General features: G+C 41.7%; 1 protein-coding gene across 1 annotated transcript in view; it reads left to right on the top strand.

Annotated features, from left to right (window-relative positions):
* The window catches only part of LOC121287484 (cadherin-4-like), a 729,269-nt gene that overhangs the window by 250,286 nt on the left and 465,435 nt on the right, over positions 1 to 13,548 (top strand). The window lies entirely within an intron of this gene.

Genomic DNA, 13,548 nt, shown 5'->3' with positions numbered 1-13,548 from the left:
GAGTTGTTTTGAACAAACAGTATAAAGGGCTAGCTTCTCAAATGCATATTTGTGCGTGTAGCTCAAATTAGACATTTAAATAGTATAACATTAGAAATACGAATGTTTGTATGATGGACTGTGCCTACATGGATTCAAAACCTAGGACATAATAAACATAAATCATTACAATCCAAGGATGGGTGGAATTACAGGAAGGTTTGCATGAGTGTACAGGGGAGATTTCTGAGGATACTCTACAGGATTGGAGAATTCTAGCAATGAGGGAAATTTGGACAGGCTGGGGTTGTTTTCGTTGGGTTAAGTTTTATGGGAAGGTGTATTGCTCCGGAAGAAATGTCGGATGCCAGCCGACCAATAACACACTGTGGGCGGGATGAATGAGGTGAGAGTGGGACTTTCGCCTCTCAGGGAGAGGAAGTTGCACCCTTGGGAACTACTGACCAACTTGATTGACCAGCATCTCTAGCAGTCCAAGCAGCACCTGAACTCAGTAATGGATGTTGCTAGGAATGCAAGCAGGCCCACACATGAAGGTGAACTCCAGTACTGCAACTAGACTCAATGATATAATTTTGAAGTATGAAGTCAATTTCTTTCTGTATTTGTGATAACATTGCTGGAATTAATCTATTAGAATGTTGCCTTCTCGAAGATGAAACTGTTACAGCCACATCATGTAGAGCTAAATCTTTCCTCCTCAACTTATTCTTACAAATAGGTTTGTGTGGCTGTAGTAATGTTTCCAAATTGTCTGGAAGGTAAATCAATATTGCATTTAAGTCTTCAAGTACCCCCTCATTATCCAATTTGATTAGAGGAAAATCAATTTCAGAGACCTGCACTTCTACCTCTTTCTCATTATCTACAACCACTAACACTTCCTTTTGATTCTCTTCCCCGTCAAAGTACTTTTTAAGCATATTTACATGACGTGCCCTCTGCTTCTTTCTTCTATCTGGTGTATTTATTAAATAATTTACTTCACTCAATTTATTTTCAACCCTGTGAATCCATTAAATATTGCTTTCATGAGTTCCCCAGTACTGGTAACAAAACTATCATTTTCTCTCCAGCAAAAAAATTATGAGCTGCAGCTTTCTTATCAGCCTTCATTTTCATCACTTGCTGTAAATTCTTTAAGTGTTCCCTAGCCAATTCACATGCCCTGTCTAATCCCTCTCTCTGAAGTTTGATATATAATCCAGGAGAGTAGTTTCTGGATTTTGACTCACCAATTTCTCTTAAATCAATTTCAGTGGTCCCCTTACCTCATGACCATAAACTAGTTCAAAAGGGCTAAAATTAGTCAATGCATTAAGAGCATCACTAATAGCAAATAACAGGAATGGAATTCCCCTATCCCAATCCTGTGGATAATCCTAACAGAACACTCTCAGCATAGTTGTTAAAGTTTGATGCCATCTTTCCAAAACCCCTTGTGACTCTGAAAGATAAGCTGTTGACTTAAACTGTTTTATCCCCAAACTGTTCATTACTTCCTTAAAAAGCTACGTAATGAAATTTGACACCGATCAAATTGTATTTCCTTTAGTAAACCATATCTTGTAAAAAAAATTAGTTAACTCCTCCACAATCTTCTTGGTTGTAATATTTCTTAAAAGTTTCGCTTCAGGAAAACTTATAGACACACCCATTATTGTCAGTAAGTACTGATTTCCACCTTTAGTCTTAAGGAGAGATCCTACACAATCAATTATGACCCTGGTAAAATGTTCTTCAAATGCTGGTATTGGGTTTAAAGGCACTGGCTTAATCACTGTTTGTGGTTTCCCTGTTACCTGACATGTGTGACATGTTATACAGAATTTGACTACTTCCCTATATAATCTTGGCCAATAAAAATGTTTCTGTACTTTTGCTGTCTTTCAATTTCCAAAATGTTCCCCCAGTCCTCAGAATCTCACTTCTATACCCTAATGGGATAAAAATCTGATGCACTTCCCTCTAGCTTTCATTTGCTGAGACATGATCCAGCCTCCATTTTTTTCATTAAAATATCAAGCTTAAGGTAATAACATTCTGGAATACATTTTGCTTCTGTTTCCAAGTAAGCTTTCTGATATACCTGTTTTAATTGCAAATCCTCTGCTGCAACTCAATTAACTGCCTCGAGTTAAACACTTCAGCTGCCTTTTCTCTCAGGCTTTCTTCCTGAACAATATTATCAAACACAGTCCCTGCTAATTGGATTTCAGTACCTTCCTCCTGCCTTTGAACTGCCTGTCCTCCTTGTTTTTCTTGTTTCAACTTGTGTGCCTGTGACCTCGTTAAGACACAATCTGGAAATAATCCAAGATGCTCCTTCTGTAACGCCTCTCTCTACAGGCTGCTCAACGACCATAGGCATCACCCATATTTGTGATCCAGCTATATCGTTACCCAGAATAAACTGAACTGCTGCAATGGGCATTTTTTTCACCACCCCAACAATAACTCCACCAGGCTCTCATTTACTCTTTAAATGTATCTTTCACAAGGGGATAGGCTTAGCATTTCCATGAACCCCACTTATTATTTATTATCTGTTCCTGCAATGCTCCCTTTGAACAACAAATATCACCATCTCACAACACTAAGGATTGACTTGCCCCTAAATTTTAACATATTTACTTACTCCACCCTGTACATATGGAAAGACTTTCCCTTCACACACAAAATCTTTAAGCATTTCTGCAACCTACTCCTCAGAATTCTCTTGGGTAAATTGTGAACACATTCCCACTTCTTTACCTATCACTGATTCTTCCTGTTTTACTTGTACACACACCATTGGTTTTTCCTCTGCCTGAACCTCAGAGCCCACAGTACTTTTAATTCTAGAACTTTTCTGCACCCCAATAATTCTAACACATTTTCCCAGTAATTTCCAACACACTTACTTTGTGTGCCGCACTTCATTACAATGAAAACACCTCAACTTCCGAATGTCACTCATATCCTCAGCACCTTCCATTTTACTCTGAGATAAACTTCTTGGGAATTTTCAGCTACTCCATCTCTTCCCGACTACCCACCTTCCTTTCACCTTCCCACTTTCTATCCTTTTCGAGTTTAAAAGGGTGACAAAAAAAAGGTTTAGCTCTATGAACTATCTCATAATCATCAGCTATCTCTGCTTACAGCTTGAACCCTTTGTTCCTCCACATGAGTTCTCATTACTGAAAGGTTTGAAACTTTAAACTCATCCAAAATAATTCTTCTCTAACAGGTGCATATGTTGTCTCTATTTTTTAACGCCCATATCCACTGGTCAAAATTACTTTGTTTTACTCTCTCAAATTCAATATAAGTTTGCGCAGGCTGTTTTCTCATATTCCTTAATTTCTATCTGCGTGCTTCAGGAACCAATTCGTATGCACCCAAAAATAGCCTTTTTTCACCACATCATAATTCACCAATACCTCTTCAGATAGTGAAGCATATACCTCATGTGCTCTACCCATCAACTTAGACTGTAACAACAATGTCCAGCACTCTTGTTCCCATTTCATTTGTTTAGCTATCTTCTAAAATGAAATAAACAATGCTTCAATATCTTTTTCCTCAAACTTTGGAAGAGCTTATACAAACTTAAACACCTCCCCACTGTGTTCTACTCTGGAGATAAGCCCTTCCACCTCCTGGCATCTCTTTTTTAACTGCCAACATTTTCAATTGGAATTACCTCTCTGTCTCTCTTTTTCTCTGTCCTCCTTCTTGATCTTCACAATTTCCATCTCCCTTTCCTGTTTTCTTTCTCTCCCCAGCCTTTCTGCTTGTTCCCTTTGGAATGCCCTTTCTCTTTCCTTTTCTTCCAATTCAATCATTTTCAACTGAATTTGAGCCCATTCCAATGAACCACCCCTTGGAGAACTCTGTTTTTCAGTTATTCCTTCCAATTTCAAATGCTGTGCTATCACTTCAATTATGTCCGATTTCCTAGCCCCCACAGGTAACCCCAATTGTAATTTATCTGCCAACTTTCTTCTTTTACTCTTGGTTACTTTTTGTAACCCAATCAGACTTATATCTTCTACTACCAAAGAACATATAGCCATAGATACAGCCATTTTTGCAGTCTCACCACTTCAAAAATATGTCACACCCACCACTGAATTCAAAGTGCTTCTTGTACTCGCAGCCGTAAGATTCACCAATTCCTAAAAAAAATCAAGGAATTACAAATATACCCTACCAAGAGCCTTTATTATTATGACACAGCCAATGGTAAAAGGTGAGCTGCTCAAATCCCAGAGGGGGAAACTTCAAATAACTGTCATAATCCATTTTTGCAACTTGCATGTTTCAAGATGCAGGATTTGAATTCAGTAGTAATAAGACTACTGGGTCTCGAGGTTTTTTTTATAAAACTAAATTAAACATTTGTAACACAAGAAAAATTGTAAGCACAAACATTGTCTACAAAATTATTACTATAATAACTACAAAAGTCCCCTAATTAATCTGACTCTCAGGGCTGAATTTTTCCCTCGTTGGAGGGGAATGTTGTTGGGCAGGCCTGTGCGGGCGCACTTCCGATTGGCGCCCCTGATCAGAGGCCCGGTGCCATTTTACATGGACCGGCCAATTAAGGCCTGCCTAGCGTGATGTCCATGTGGAAGCGCTATGCAATCCCTGTGCGGGCTGCAGGGGGGAGGGATTTCTAAAATTGAGAGTGCGCTCTTTTGTGCATGCGCATGAAAGAGCGCACACATCTCCCAGAGGCTAGGTGCTGCCTCAGGGAGATCAGCTCTAAATGTGAAAAAGCTCAAAATAGAAAAATAAAATTTCCTTAACATGTCCCCCCATTTGACAATGTCACATAAGTTGGGATATGTTCATTATTTCCAAAAAAAAGCTTTATTAAAAAATTTAAAACTCGACATGAAACCTCATCCCACCCGTGGATGAGGTTTAATGCTTTTTCTAGTTCCCACTGGGGCTCCTGGACTGCCCGCCAACCTTAAGGTTGGATGGGCAGGTCCACTAATTACTTTAATTGCTCTGTCAATGGCCTCAAATAGCCATTGATAAGTCGGCAGGTGCACAGCTGATTTTGCTGTGCCCCCACCTTCCTGAAAATTTAAATGGGGTACGGTGATGTCGGGAGTTCCACCCGCTGTCACCGTGTGTCGTTTTATATGTCGGTGAGCGGGCCCCGCTCCTGCTCGCCGACAGTAAAATCCAGCCCTCAGTTACACCCCTGTTAAAGCAACAGTATAAAACTCATAGCTTTTAAAAGACCCCAAAGGCAAAGCACATTTGACCATAAGAATTCAAAGTGAGGTTCCTTGCAGACATAGTTGCAGACATACAAGCTGGTTAGATCTTAAATGGCTCTGCCTTACACACACAAACTCCTTTCTTTTTATATCCAGCTTTTCCTCTCAGTGCAAATTTTCCATTGTATTACTAGGTTTTTAATTTACATCTCCTAACAATACTATCCTTTCATTCCACCAATTTTCTTAGTAAGTTGAAAAAAAATAAACACATTGCTTGGCATCTTCTAACTAAATGCAAGATTTCACCCACAGTCTTGAATAGTTTATTCAACAAATGTAAATGTACCCCCTTAACACCTATGTTTCTAATCCATGTTTATCTAATTACCATTTCAAACCTACTTCTTTCTATACATCACAGCACCCAGACTAGCTGGCTTTAATCCAATTAAGACACACATGCATAAACACACACAGACAGACACCACTAATTCTATTTTAACAAATGATTTGTAATACTATTATAGACATTAATCTCTTCATGACACTAATTACTGCAAGTTTTTAGTGCAGAAGTCCACAATGTCTATTGGCAAGAATAATGGCAAGCGCCCTTTGTTCAATGCCAACTGTCTTGTTTTTTTATTTCAGTGATGCACACAGGCTGTCGACAATATAGCTGAGCTAACTTTATTGATAACACAAAAACAAAAATACCTGGAAAAACTCAGCAGGTCTGGCAGCATTTGTGGAGACGAGCACTGTTAACGTTTCGAGTCTGAATGACCCTTCAACAGAACTAAGTAAAGATAGAAAAGAGGTGAAAAATAAGTTGATTTAAGGGGGTTGGTGGGGGGGGTGGTGGTGGTGTTAGGACAAGAATTTCCACCATTTCCACGAACTCCAGCATGATGCCACCACCAAACACATCTTCCCTTCACCCCCCTGGCGGCATTCCGCAGGGATCGTTCCCTCCGAGACACCCTGGTCCACTCCTCCATCGCTCCCTACACCTCAACCCCTCCCACAGCACCTTCCCATGCAACCACAGAAGGTGCAACACCTGCCCCTTTACTTCCCCTCTCCTCACTGTCCAAGGGGCCAAACACTCCTTTCAAGTGAAGCAGCATTTCACTTGCACTTCCCTCAACTTAGTCTACTGCATCCGTTGCTCCCAATGCGGTTTCCCCTACATTGGAGAGACCAAATGCAGACTGGGTGACCACTTTGCAGAACATCTTCGGTCTGTCCGCAAGCATTACCCATATCTCCCTGTCGCTCGCCATTTCAACACTTCACCCTGCTCTCATGCCCACATGTCCGACCTTAGCTTGCTGCATTGTTCCAGTGAAGCTCAACGCAAACTGGAGGAACAGCACCTCATCTTTTGACTAGGCACTTTACAGCCTTCCGGACTGAATATTGAGTTCAACAATTTTAGATCATGAATTCTCTCCTCCATCCCCACCCCCTTTCTGATTTCCCCCTCCTTTTTTTCCAATAATATATATAGATTTTTCTTTTCCCACCTACTTCCATTGTTTTATCTCTACCTTTTAGCCTATTTCGATCCCTTCCCCCCACCCCACCCCCACGAGGGCTTTCTGTACTTTACTCGTCCTGCTTTCTACCCTTAATTAGCACATTCCTTTGGATAATACCACCTGCAACACCTCTTTGTCCTTTTGTCTGTGACATCTTTTGGTTATCTCCACCTATCACTGGCCCTCTATCCAGCTCTTCTTGACCACCCCCTCCCCCTTAAATCAACTTATATTTCACCTCTTATCTATTTTTACTTAGTTCTGTTGAAGGGTCATTCGGACTCAAAACATTAACTATGTTCCTCTCCACAGATGCTGCCAGACCTGCTGAGTTTTCCAGGTATTTTTGTTTTTGTTTTGGATTTCCGGCATCCGCAGTTTTTTTGCTTTTATTTTATTAATAACACATTTTCCTAACATAAATACATATCTCTGCAGTAACCGATGCCTATCAAGACAGGCTCCAGCATGTGCCATCTGACCTTCAACTCCCAGGTCAGGTGACCCTATCTCTAGTGGAGAGTACCATCTAGTATTTAATACTGGAGTCCATTACCACAATTAATTGTTATCCTGATGCCAGCCACAAGATACTTTATAAAGCAATGGACTCAAATTTGATATTCCCCTCATAACTTTGGGTCTTGTAAAGTGCTTTATTGTGGTAGGAAGAACATGGAGAGACAATATACAATTAAGGGTACAACTCTAAAGGGAGTGCAGTAGCAGAGGGATCTGGGTGTATATGTGAATAAGTCATTAAAGTTAACAGGACTGGTTATTGTATCCTAGGCTTTATTAATAGGGACATAGGGTACAAGGGCAAGGAGATTATGTTGAATTTGTATAAATACACCTCAGCTGGACTATTGCATCCTGTCCTGGATGTCACACAATACTCCAGCTGTGTTCTCACCAATACCCTGCTAACTGTATCATAACCTCTTTACTATTGTATTCAATTGCCCTTGCAATAAACAATAGCATTCTATTAGTTTTCCTAATTTCTTGCTCTACCTGCATGCTAACCTTTTGTGATTCACGCATGAGGACACCCAGATCCCTCTGCAATCTCTCAGCATTTAGATAATGTTTTTTTATCTTTCCTGCCAAAATGGACTATTTCACATTTTCCCACATTATAACCCATTTGCCAAATCTTTGCCCACTCACTTAACCTTAATTCCTTTGTAGCCTCCCTATGCCCTCTTCATAACTTAGTTTTCTACCTATCTTTGCATCATCAGCAAATTTAGCAACCATACCTTCAGCCTCTTCATCCAAATCATCTTATATAAATTGTAAAATGTTGATGTGAAAGTGTTGGAGGGAGTGCAGAAAAATTCATGGGAAAGGTTTCAGGGATGAGGAACTTCAGTTATGAAGGTAGATTGGAGGAGGTAAGATTGTTTTCCCTAGAGAAAAGAAAGCTGAGAGGCAATTTGATGAGGTATTCGAAATCATGTGGTGTCTGGACAGAGTATACAGGGAGAAACTGTTCGCACTCATGAAAGGATTGAGAATGAGAGGGCACAGATTTGAACTAATTGGCAAAGGAGGAAAAGCGACATGAGCAATAAAATTTTTCGTACAGCAAATGGTTAATGTAGACTCAATATCTGGAATGCACTGTCATAGAGTATGGCAGAGGCTGCAGGTTCAATTGAAACATTCAAAAGGGGATTAGACTGTTGCCTGAAAAGGAAGAATGTGCGTGGTTATGGGGAGAAGGCAGGGGAAAGGCACCAATCGTATTGCTCATTCTGACAGCTCCTGCAGGCATGATGCTAAATGGCCTCCTTCTGTGCTGTAATAATGCTATGACTCCTCAAACAGTCTTAGCAGAACATCACTCTGAGTTCTACCTATGTTGTTGGTCCCTACATGACAGCTGGATCCTTCACCTCCCACTCCAGCTGCCAGGAGATGTCCTTCACCCTGGACCAGGGCAGGCAACATAAACTTTGGAACTCCAGGTCGCAGCTTCAGAGGATAGTATGTGTTCTCTCTGACTATATTAACCCCTATCACAACCACATTCCTTTCTACTCCCCACTTGAATGGCACCCAGCACAATGGTGTTATGGTTATAGTTTGACAATCCACTTTGCTCTCATCTATAATAGTAGTAAGTACCTCGTACCTGTTGGTCAAAGTCAAGGGCCAAGGCTCCTCCATCACTATATCCTGGGTCCTACTTGCCTGACTTACAGTCAGCTGACTGATGACCAACTCTAAAGTTCTATTTAACCTAAGGGGTGTGACTAACCCCTGGAACACAATGTCTGGGTACGTCTCCTCCTCCCTGATGCCTCACAATGTCTGCAGATTGGATTCCAGCTCTCAGCCTAAGTTGCTTGATATTTACCACAGATATGGCAATGAATAAAAAAACTTATTGAGTTTCTCCTTGGATAACACAGTACTTAAGAGCTGAATAGCATACATCAAGCCTGACATGCTACTTATTCCACTATGGAACAGCTAACTCAGCAACAAATAAGAGCACCTTTTTTTAACTTGTTTAAGTTATTTTGCCTGAATGTTGTGGCTGTGCCGCAGAGTAGTATAATGACATTTCTAACCTGCAGCTTCTTGCATGAGTTTCGAATCTTGGTCATGTTATCAGGAGGTCTAGATTGGAGACTTGTTGCTTTACTTCAAAATTAAGGAAGAGAAAGAAACCACATGGACACATTTGATTGGTGACAGTAACATTGGTAGTGGCACTGAAACATGCCACCTACCCACCATCGTGATTGAGAAAATGGTGTGGCGGGCAAAAGACTGTAGAAGTCAGGTAAACAAATGTATATTATTTCCATGGCTGACAGTTTGCTCGGCAAGATGGCTGCTTTTTAAGATTTAATCTGATGAGATCAGCTCTTGTTGAAGATCAAATGTTTTCATACACAAAGCAATCTCCACTCACTATAATGTAGAATAATCAGGTTACAATCTCTTCTGTAATATTACATCCCTGCCGTTAAATTTGTTCCATGTCATCACATGCTCTTGTACAACAATAACTTGGCAATCTATTTATGCAATGACCTGGGATTCGTGGTGACAGGTCAAGCGTTAACTTACGGTCAGTCCACCCAAAACCACATGGTGAATGTTGTTTCAGCTTGAGCACAGAAAGAAGTCAAAAATAAAAAAAACCAGAAGAAATGGAAGTATAGAGCAAGCCCATCAGCATCTGAAGGGTTAAACAGCTTCAAATTTATGATAAAGACCTTGAGCCAGATTTTTCTGTTGGTGGGAATCAGGAGGGCTCTATTCTGGGTCATGAACTTGCCCCCCCACCCCCCAATGCCAGCATACCACAAAGTGCTATTTTCATGAGGTCAGTTTCTTGATATCCCTGGAGATGGGTCTGCCATTCAATTAGTGGCTGGGGATGGTGGGATTTGGGGGATGGGGGAGACAGGACACCAAAGAGAAGTGGGCCATGTTCTGCCCATATTGGCATCCATTGCTGTGGCTGCCGTTTGTGTGTGGCATTAAAAAAATGAGAGGATCTTCATATTCAAACTGGCCATGGCAAATGTTGAGCTGGGACCCAGGATAGGGTCAAGAAAGATTGGTTGCTTAGAATTTATTATTGCTCAGTACTTCTTTGTCCAAACTCTCACTTTTCTGCATTAAGTGAAACTGTTTTCGTACTGCCTCCCTGTTGCCCCAGGTTGCCACTGGTCAGCTTCAGAGAGCCCCTGACAGCCGCTCACCTCCATGAAAATCTCAGGAGGTCAGAAGGCAAGCTCTTAACATGTTCTCTGATGTCCTCAAGCTGTCCAACTAACAAGGCAGGCAATTTCACTTCCCTGCCGGTGCCCTGCTGAGTTGGGAAAGTCATCGAAGTTGGGAACGAAGCAGATTGGCACGCAGACCACCACTGCCCTTATTTTGCCATTCTCCCTCTGTTTGGTCCTGATTGGGGATGGAAAATGTACAATCTCTTGTGTCAATAGGTGACAACATAGCTATGTTTGTTTAGAAAAAGAAATGGCAGCATCGACAGCCTGAAACAAGATGCTGAATATTCATTCTTCTTAGTTAATGTTCTGCTGATTGTCCTCATCCGTTACATCTGGGTCTGTCTGATCATTCGTCCTGAGTAAGATCAAATGCCTGAGGCAGGTAAGATCCCTCTGTAACAGGGAAGTTTAAATACAAAGCAGAGGCTGTACAAGGCATGAATTTCTCACAAATGGTTCTCATCAGCTTTGAATTAATTTCCCATCATGAACTATCATTTTCTCTCTTTCTCTGACACCAGTCTGAACCTGTCACAATATTGAGGATTTTGAATATGGCTCACTATATCTTATCATTGACTACTCAACTAAGGAAATGAAATTCATTTGTGCCCATTTGTGCTTCACCTCATGTCCTATTTCACTGCAGCATTGTCACTGCCCAAGATGGATTTCACCCCCTCAGTTCCTACATTTGGGGGGGGAAAAAATCAAGCAGAAATAGTGCAATCTCTCAAATCCTCAATCCCTGTACTCATTAGTTATCATCCAGCTTCCTTTGAAAAATATCAATTGACCTCCCCCAACCCCATTCCCCAAAAATTATCTTTTCTGGGTGTCTGATCGACATGTTGAGTAAATTTTGTTATTTTTCTTAACTTTTCTAAACTTCTTAAGGCTTGTGAATTTTGCACTTGTTCTCTGATCTTAAACTCATTGTCAAAGTTAAATAGCTTCAACCCTGCTTATATCTTTAATTATTTAAAAAAAACTGTACTTTTAAGCTAAAACAAGCCAAGCACTAAAGCCTCCGATCTGTTTCCCAAACTAAATCTGCCTCTAACCCGCCCGTTTACAGCTTTAACTGAGGCAGACGGGTGGGTGGGTGACCAACCCGATGCAAGGAGACGAGTAGAAAAGACAGGTAGAAATTTTAAATATGATATTGAGGCTGTGAATCTTATTGTCATGCAGTTTTTTCAACTTCTAACTGTTACCATCTGGGTTTTTCAAGCATCAGGGAACCTGGCAGCTTCATTGAGACAAGGACCTGATGGATACCTGTGGTGGCTTAACAATCACACCCCCAGCCCCCCAACTCCTCACGCCTCACCCTTCAATGACCTTCCCCGTGGCCTCCAATGAGGCCTCAAATTTTTACCCCCAACATCAGACTCCGATCAACACCCCTGTCCTAAACCAGGCCCTTGATCCTCCCTCCCCTGAAAGGACTCCTTCCCCGCATCACCCCTTCCCCTGAAGTCTCGATTAACCCCCCTTTCTACGACCCCTGCTACCTTCGGTCCCCAACCACCCTCTCTGGAATCGGCAGCCGACCTGATCAACCGACCCATACTCCCACCATTTTATACTCAACTTTCCCAACGGTAAAAGCCGCCATCCTCAGCCCTGTCACTGACTGGCTCCCTGACTTAGTGGAGGCCTAGCCTGTTAATCAGGCTGGGTCACCAGGTGGGAAACCCATACTAACTTCACTGAAACACTGCAGAGTTGAAGGGGAAATCCTGGATTGCAGGTTGCTCATGGCCAAGATTTTTAGGATGACAGGGTTTCCGCCCTCACTCGGGATGAAGTCACACCATAGAGAGTTACTAGCCAATGTGGTTGGCTGGCAGCTCTCTAGTCCCTGCAGTGCCAAAAGCTGCAGTGGGCACAGCCTCAATATCATATTTAAAATTCCTACCTGTCTTTTCTACTCGTCTCCTTGCATCGGGTTGGTCACCCACCCACCCGTCTGCCTCAGTTAAAGCAGTAAACGGGCGGGTTAGAGGCAGATTTAGTTTGGGAAACAGATCGGATGCTTTAGTGCTTGGCTTGTTTTAGCTTAAAAGTACAATTTTTTTTAAATAATTAAAGATATAAGCAGGGTTGAAGCTATTTAACTTTGACAATGAGTTTAAGACCAGAGAACAAGTGCAAAATTCACAAGCCTTAAGAAGTTTAGAAAATTTAAGAAAAATAACAATAAGTCCCCAGCGCCTGAGTCCCAGGAGTCCAGGGCCAGGTAAGTTTTTGGGATCTCAGGGCAGGGTGGGCAGAGGTGGTTGGGGGTGGGGGAATGTAAAATTCTATTTGATGACTTTCTGGCTCAGTCAATATAGTTCTGCCTGGTGTCTCTATTTTGGCTTTTTAACATCAAAAATAGTTTAATTATTGAGCCTTTCTTCCAAATTTGTCCCCGTAAGGCCTGAATTGTCCTAGTCAAAAACAGAATTACCTGGAAAAACTCAGCAGGTCTGGCAGCATCGGCGGAGAAGGAAAAAGTTGATGTTTCGAATCCTCATGACCCTTCAACAGAACTAGGTGAATCCAAGGAAGGGGTGAAATATAAGCTGGTTTAAGTTGGGTGTGTGGGGTTGTGGGGGGGAGAGAAGTGGAGGGGTGTGGTGTGGTTGTAGGGACAAACAAGCAGTGATAGAAGCAGATCATCAAAAGATGTCACAGACAACAGAACAAAAGAACACATAGGTGTTAACGTTGGTGATATTATCTAAACGAATGTGCTAATTAAGAATGGATGGTAGGACACTCAAGGTATAGCTCTAGTGGGGGTGGGGGGAGCATAAAAGATCTTGACAAGGTGTTTACTAAAACCCACTTTCACAGCCATATCTCCTTTCTAAGTGACTGTCTCCGTCCCCAACTTACCCAACGTGGATTTTAACTGAAATTCCACCCCTCATGTTTCGAACCCACCCAGGATTACAGGTATCTCCGGGACATAAAACGTTTCTGGGACTGCTGTTCCTGTCACATTCTGAAATCCACACTCAG

The sequence above is a fragment of the Carcharodon carcharias genome, chromosome 14 (genome assembly GCF_017639515.1).
Source record: "Carcharodon carcharias isolate sCarCar2 chromosome 14, sCarCar2.pri, whole genome shotgun sequence".
Classification (NCBI taxonomy): domain Eukaryota; kingdom Metazoa; phylum Chordata; class Chondrichthyes; order Lamniformes; family Lamnidae; genus Carcharodon; species Carcharodon carcharias.
The sequence above is the reverse complement of the archived record's forward strand: the minus strand, read 5'-3'. Positions and strand labels throughout refer to the sequence as shown.